At 41.7% G+C, this 8,316-nt stretch overlaps 1 pseudogene; it reads left to right on the top strand.

Moving 5' to 3' along the window:
- The first annotated feature begins 3,710 nt into the window (after positions 1-3,710).
- Positions 3,711-6,473, top strand: LOC110208462 (disintegrin and metalloproteinase domain-containing protein 20-like; annotated as a pseudogene).
- The last annotated feature ends 1,843 nt before the right edge of the window (positions 6,474-8,316 follow it).

Raw genomic sequence — 8,316 nt, 5'->3', positions numbered from 1 at the left:
AGAGGACCAATGACATCACAGAGTGATGTCTTGATTTGTGAGTGAATTGGATTTAAGTGAGGCAGTGTTGTGCAAAGCGTCAGCCTCAAATCTGTCTTCCAGAGTCATCAAAGTCCAGTGACAAAGACAAAAGTCAGAATGACTGGCAATGCCTCAGAAGGCAATAGATGACCTTGGCATCTTCAATGTCTGTCCAAGCTCTAAAAACTCCACCGTGCTTCTTCAGCTGCCTTTATGGCTATTGGAATGAATTGTTCTCATCCACCCATTCTTTCTTTTATTTATTTTTTTGGCAATTGGGGTTAAGTGACTTGCCCAGGGTCACACAGCTAGTAAGTATCGAATGTTTGGTCTGAGACCGGATTTGGACTCAGGTCCTCCTGACTTAAGGGCTGGTGCTCTATCCACTGTGCCACCTAGCTGCCCCTCACCCATTCTTTCAAGAGAAGTCTTGAACTCACCAATGGCTTTGAGGCCTGTCTATTATCCTCAACCTGGTTTACCCCACCTGCCAAGACAGTTTTATTAGGATGTGGCCCTTGTACATGCTACAACTTCTTGGAGCCACAAGTGAGAGTTGGGTGAAGGTGGACACCAAAGGTGGATGAGCAACCCTGAAAAGGCCTCAGCAAGACCTCACACCAGAGTTGCTGGTCCTCCTGAGCATCCTATAAAAAAGTTAACTAAGGCATACACCATACATGGAGGAAGTCCTACACAGAGTCCAAAGGGAAGCTGGACCCCTATAGAAGATAAAGATCCTTTGATCCTCCTTTTTCCAGATCACATTGTGCTAACTGCATCAAACCTCCAAATAATATAATCCCCCAACAAGAGCCATGGCCACTAAAAAGAGACAGGCCTAGGAATTCACATAAGAATAACCAAATGGATGAAGAATGCCTATTGTCCAGACTATTACATGCCATTAGATGAGCATTGGATTGAAGTAATCTGTCTAGTACCTCTCAAACTGAAGAGGATGTATTCAGGATGTATTCCTGGAGATTGAATTGAATTTGGGGGATTGTGCAGCTGTTTCAATGATTCAAAGCTGACTCCAAAATCCACTTAAAAAAACTAAATACCAGTATTATTCCAATGATGGCATATTACTGTAAATCAGGGAATGTGATGTTTTTTGAAAAATCAGATTCATTGTATGTGAGGTAGAGAAAACATCCTGGAAATTTATGATCAGAAAAGGAGGTGAGATGATCAAGAGTAAGGGATGATGAATGGATAGTAAAGTATTGGAGGGGCATCCATTAAATGTTAAAGAAGACCTAAATGAAGACCTTGGGTTGATCCTCTAAGAGAACATTTAAAGGAAATAGATCAGAAACTCATAGAATGAGGTATGAATGGGTTGCCATATATAGAGACATTATGAACAGGCCCGTCCGTGTATGTGTTGAAAAAGAATATCCAAGACTTATATGAACTGATGCTGAGTAAAGTGAGCAGAACCAAAAGAACATCGTACCCAGTAATAGCCACAATGCACAATGACTAACTTTGATAGACTCATCTCTTCTTAGCAATGCAAGGATCCAAGACAACTCCAAAGGACTCATGAAGGAAAATGCTGTCCACATCCAGAAAAAGAACTATGGAGTCTGAATGCAGATCAAAGCATATTATTTGCTCTCTCTTTTTCCTTCTTTTGTTTGTTTCTTCTTTCTTGTGGTTTCTCCCATTGGTTGTAATTCTTCTTTACAATGTGACTAATATGAAAATAGGTTGATATGAATGTCCATGTAGAGCCTATATCAAATTGCACACCATCTTGGGGTGGGGGAGGGGAGAGATGGGGAGAAAATTTGGAATTCATAATCTTATTGAAGTGAATGTAGAAAACTAAAACTAAATAAATAAATTTAAAAAGGAAAAAGAATATCCTAATAAATAAGGGCAGGGATTAACACTTTTCTCTTTCTAGGTTGTTATTTGGCACAGCATATACAGCGCTTGACTTAGAGCCACTAAGAACTGAGTTGGAATCTTGCCTCAGACACTCCTTAGCTGTTTGACTTTGGGCAAGTCATTTAAATTCTCTCAGCCTCAGTTTCCTCATCTGTAAAATAGAGATAACAATAATTCCTACCTCACAGGATTGTTGTGAAGATTAAATGAGATAACCTATAAAGTGTTTGGCAAAACTTAAAGCGCTATATAAATTCTAGTTATTATTGCATTGTCAAATCAATCAAATCAAATAAGAACACATATAAAGTGCTTTGCAGACCTTAAAGCACCAGATAAATACTAGCTATTATGATTGTTATATTATTGTTGCTATTATCATCATTATCTTTCCCCCATACATCCTCTGATCTCTGCCTTAGAAGAAGGTTAATACAGCCAAAAGAGACCTGAATTCAAATATCAGTTCTGCCACAGCATTTCACTTTAAGAGGCTCTGGTTGCTTGCTTTGTAAAGAGTTAAGAGATGAACTCCACAGTCCCTGTCAGCTCCAAGACTGCAAGGTGTTAGAAATAGGCTTGACACCAAAAAGATAGTATCAAGAAAATTTATCACAGAGAAAGTCCAGAGGATTTAGATGTTTCTGGCCAGAAGCGGGCTCCACCCCCCTTTAGGAGGGGTGGGCCCTGAGTGCAAGGGAAAGTGTGCTTTTATGTAGTTGAATTAGGCTCCAAACCTCCCAGGTGTGGATTGGTCCAACCCTTCCCAGGTTACGCCTTTCCTTACATGTTTCCCCTTGATATGCTCAAGTATGTTCCCCCTCCCTTGGTCATACGTCCCATGACTCGTTAATGAGGCTCTAATTTTATGCGGGGTGTGTCAGATAATAGTAATGCAGTTCATTAAGCAGGCGCACTACCCTTTTTCAGGTGTCCTCAGGTTGACCCTAACTGGTCTGAGATGGCTCGACCCTTATCTTGATTTTGGGGTCTTTACGGAACCATCAGCTTACTTTTTATTGGCTAGGCCCGAGCCCACCTACAGTGTACTACGTCCTAGAGCTGTTGTTCTTTAAATCTCTGCATTATTCTACCTGTGGAAACGTAAGCCCTTCTATCTCTAACACAAGGGAACCATAATGACGTCGGTGACCCATCTCTTGATAAATAGCGAATGGACCAGGCGTGCAGACAGATCTCTTTAGGGCCGTGACTAAGTAAGAGTCAAGCAAAATCAATTCCTACACTGATCATGCCCCAAAATAGGTCTTATTCTACATCCTAAGTCCATCTTGAGGGTTTGACTTTGCTTTTTCTTTCCTTCTTCCTTCCTTCTTTCCTTCCTTCCTTCCTCCCTCCCTCCCTCCCTCCCTCCCTTCCTTCCTTCCTTCCTTCCTTCCTTCCTTCCTTCCTTCCTTCCTTCCTTCCTTCCTTCCTTCCTTCCTTCCTTCCTTTTCTTTCTGTCTTTCGAACTGGGAAGTGGGAGAGGAGAAATAAATGCTTCCTAATAGAAAAAAAAAATTTAATCAAAAGCTTAAAAATTGCTTTGCACTATGACCCTACGCTGGGAAAGAAACTGCCAAATACCAATTACCCTTCTCTTGGTCATTTCCCTTTCTTTCCTGCCCTGGGCTCTGAACCTGTGGCTCTTGGGAGGGTCGAGGACTGGGAGGGGGCCAAAGGGAGGAAGAGCGGCGAGAGTCCAGCCACGCGCTAGGTCAGTAACCGCCCAAGATTCCGAGGAGCTCGCGCGCAGCTGCCAGGAGCTGGCCGTACAGCTGAAGGGTGCAGCTTCAGGTTCTGAACTTTGGAGGTGCCTTCCTGGACTAGCTCTTGCTGGCGGCAGCAGCTCCTGCCCTGGACCCCACCTTGCGGTTCCGGTTCTCGATGTAACTCTGGCTGGAGCATGCTCATGGGGGTGGCAGGAAGAGCCTTTCAGCTGGTGCTCAGCCTCGAGGTGCTTCTGGCCCCCCGCAGACTGCCTCCACGCAGGCCGGGCTGGCGCTTCGCCTCCTACGAAGTGGTGATTCCCTGGAAGGTGCCTCCCCCAACGGGTGTCCCTGAGGTGTCAGGAAGGCACACATACATTCTGCACATCGAGGGTCAGAAACGAGTCGTGCACGTGAAAGTTAGGAAGCTCTGGATGCCCCGACACCTCCCGGTGTTCACCTACAGTGATCAGGAAGTTCTCACAGTGGACCTGCCTTTCATCCCCAATGACTGCTACTACCAGGGCGCTGTGGAGGGCATCCCCGAGTCCGTGGTGGCACTTAGCACCTGTTCAGGAGGTCTCCACGGGATGCTGAAGATGGAGAATCTCACCTATGAGACTGAGCCCCTCTCCACCACAATCACTTTTCAGCATCTAGTATATCGTTGGAGGAACTGGAGGACAGTGGACTTAAAGTGAAATGTGCCACAGCTGATGAGGAACCAAGTCATCACAGCTTTCAAGGACTGTCAGACATAATACCAGAAACCCTAACCAAGGCGGACACTTGGGCACCCACTAGATTTGTGGAGCTGGCTGTGGTGATAGACCAGGAACGATTTATTTTCTTAGATCAAAACCAAACAAAAGTGGTAGAGCAAGTTTTAAAGTTAGTTCATATGGCTGACATCCTGTATGACCCACCGCGATTTCATATATTTTTGGTGGGCCTAGAAATATGGACTCAAGGTAATCTAATTGACATCATAGGTCCTATGCGGACAGTTGCTTTGGATTTTCAGATGTGGCAACAGAAAACTCTTCCAGGGCCCTTACAGTATGATACTGCACATTTAATTGTCTTCAACTCGCATGGGATCTACCTTGGTTTAGGCTATGTAGGAAACATTTGTAGTGAGAATCATGCCACAGCTCTTCTCTCTTTCATGGACAGTGGACCTGATTTTATTTGCTGCCCTTTTTGCTCATGAACTTGGTCATAACCTGGGCATGCATCATGATGGGGAGACTTGCTATTGTAAAGGGGGAAATTGCACCGTGAGTGCTAATATATTTAAGGTAGAAAGCTTCAGTAACTGTAGTTATAATTACTTTTACAAACAAACAGTGAAACGCATTGTTTGGCTGACCCCTCAGAAGAACAAGAAGTCTACTTTTCAAGGCACTGTGGTAATAGGATGGTAGAAAATGGAGAAGAATACGACTGTGGGTCAGAAAAGGATTGTAAACAGGATCACTGTTGCCAATCCAATTGTCGGCTGTCTCTTGGTGCTGATTGTGCCACAGGTCATTGTTGTAAGAACTGTAAGGTTGTTCCAGCAGGACAATTATGTAGAGCTCAGACTGGCAACTGTGACCTTCCAGAATACTGCAATGGAATTTCACCCTAGTGCCCAGCTGACACATATGTGCTAAATGGAAGCCCATGTGGAAATGGAGCCTTCTGTTACAAGAAATATTGCGGAGGCCTTGACCAACAATGCAAAAGCATCTTTGGCCAAAAGGCAAAAAGTGGCTCCTTAAAATGTTTCAAGCAAATAAACGTGGAAGGAGACCATTTGGGTAACTGTGGCTTTTGGGGGGGACAAATATATGAAATATGCTGAAGATCATATTTTATGTGAAAGAATACTGTGTGAAAATGTAGCAGAAATCCCTGTTATGAAGGATTTTGCCAGCATCTTTCAGATGAATGTCAATGGTACCATCTGCTGGGAGATAGATTATCACTTTGGGATGAGAGATATTGATATGGGAGAAGTGAAAGATGGAATGAGGTGTGGACCAAAGAAAATGTGTAAGAATAGGAAATGGGTTGATATTCCAGAAGAAAAGAATGAATGTCATGCAACAAAATGTCATGGCAGAGGCCTGTGCAACCATAATCAGAATTGTCATTGCCTGTATGGATGGAAACCTCCCTTTTGTAATTTTAAAGACTATGGGGCATTGACAGTGGACCTGCACCCAAAATAAAAATTCCGTAAACTCTTGATTCTTTACGTTGGAATGACCTCCATTTTTCTTATTCTTACAACTACATTGTTGATATATTTTGAATCCTCAATCAGGGCAATGTTATTTATTTAATAGAATCCATCTAAGTTCAACTGATTCATCAGTGAAAATATAGATTCTAAGGACTTCACTGCAAGAATTCATGAAAAGAAAATACTGACTATTGAATTTTTGAGATTTTTTTTCTTTAGAGATGGCATTTTTTAAAAAGAAAAAGATCCTTTGATTTTTTTAAACCAGTTGTTGGGTCATGATTCTAAAGTGTACACATTCCTATCCAATTTCCACCTCACCTTCTCCCACCCCAAAAACTTTAATAGCACAAGTTTGTTTTCCCTTTAGCATAAATTTTGAAATTAAAAAGTTTGGTCCAGTTTTACTAGTAAGGGGTCTTAACCTTGCTTCTTTCACGGTACAAGATTGAGTTCTTATTTCCTGACAAATCGGTGATGGATTCAAGATGCAGATGAGACATACATTTTTGGAGAAGAGTCATGTGGGGTTTGCTTTGTTTGACCGTACTTATTTGTTATGAGATTTTTTTTGGTTCTTTTCTTTTCAATGGTGGGGAGTGGGAAGGAGATAAAATAAAGGCTTGTTAATCAAACATTTAATTTTTTTAAAAGAGTGCAAATTTAGGAACACTCTCAATAAATGGGCCACAAAAGTTCAAGAGGAGCTAGCAAGATCAATCTTTCAGATATCCACAAGGCAATTCTGACACATACACAAACTTGCTCCTCCTGGGTACTTGTAGGAGCTTTGCTTGAAATGCTGCCTGACAATGGTTTTGATTTTCTACCATTTTTGTGTCTTAATGGGATCTGTCTGACCACACTCTCTTGTTCCAGGTAAATGGGAGAATAATGACCTAATACTCAGAGATGCAAGAATTTGGAAAAAAGTTACACTCTGCTTAAAGCGAATAGTTTTACCCTTGGCAGTCCACCAGAGGAATTATGTGGTAATATGATCACAACTACACCATATTTTCTCTATTGTTCATAAGACCGTAATGTAGTATATAATGCTTGTAGTAAGTAAGGTGGTATAGGGATTTGTAGTGCCAACATAACTCATTCATAAGAAGGACCACTGCATTAGAAACAAAAACACATATTCTGCATGTGTGTTTGAAAATGGAAGTGAATTAGTCTAAGTGTGAACATATAGTTAAGTTGCTTGTTTTTTGAGACAAGGTCTCCCTCTCTCACCTAGGCTGGAAAGTATGGCAGCCATTCACAGGCCCAAGCACATTGCTGATCTGTGTGGGAGTTTTAGCTAGCTCCATTTCCAACCTGGCCTGATTTGATCCTCCTTACGCAGCCTGATGGCCTGTGCATTTAGGGGCTCATCACATTAGTGCCAAATTTAGTGCAGATATCAGTTTAACAAACTGCAGCTCAGCGCTTCCAGGCTCAATCCAACCATCAGCCTCAGTTTCCACATAAGCAGGGTTTATAGGAATGCACCAAACGTCCCACCAAATGGGTTGCAAATATAGTTTCTAATTTCATTTTTGGACATGTTGGCTCATCCAAACCATCAGTGGAGTTGGAGGTTTCAAATCAAGTTGCTCCTGTTGAAGGGATTCCGTCTTCATTTTTTAAAACTGCTTGCTCTTCTGAAGTTATCTGGATAATGATGACCTTATAGTGTTTTAATATTTTTAACTACAAAAACCAAAATTAATTTTCTATTAAACCTTCAATTGAAGTCATTATTTACCCCCATCTCTTAGTAAATTATAGGAAAGTTAAAAAGAAACATTGCATCATTAACATTCACACACCAGAAAAATTAAATCAGGTTCAGTAATGAAACATATGTGAAGTAGTAAAGTTATGAGGAAGGAATAAATGAAAAGTTTGCCTAATGAAGTCAGTCCAATAAATACCGTGCCTCACAAAGCAAATTTTATTGCCCACTTAATTGTGAATAGTGATCATTTCAAGAATCTAACTAATTGATTTTTTTTTTTTGGCTAGGCAGTGGGGTTAAGGTGCCCAGGGTCACACAGCTGCTGTCAAGTGTCTAAGGCCGTATTTGAACTCAGGTCCTCCTCATTCCAGGGCCGGTGCTCTATCCACTGTACCACCTAGCTGCCCCCTAACCAATTGCTTTTCAAGAAGAAAACTTCCCTCCTCGTTAAAGGGTTTGATTTTAAAACAGGAGACAGAAGTCTCTCTCCATGACCCACTCCTGATCTTTTTCAGTTACAGAAAAACAAAGAATTAAGTTCTTTTTAAAAATTCAAGTTCCAGGGGGCAGCTAGGTGGTACAGTGGATAGAGCACCGGCCCTGAGGACATATATACTCAGTATATATAAAATTCAGTAGTCAGCATTTTCTTTTCATGAATTCTTGCAGTGAAGTCCTTAGAGTCTATATTTTCATTGATGAGTATACTCAGGAGGACC

Source organism: Phascolarctos cinereus, unplaced genomic scaffold (genome assembly GCF_003287225.1).
Source record: "Phascolarctos cinereus isolate Bilbo 61053 unplaced genomic scaffold, phaCin_HiC Scaffold_3;HRSCAF=262, whole genome shotgun sequence".
Classification (NCBI taxonomy): domain Eukaryota; kingdom Metazoa; phylum Chordata; class Mammalia; order Diprotodontia; family Phascolarctidae; genus Phascolarctos; species Phascolarctos cinereus.
This window is presented reverse-complemented; position numbering and strand designations above follow the sequence as displayed.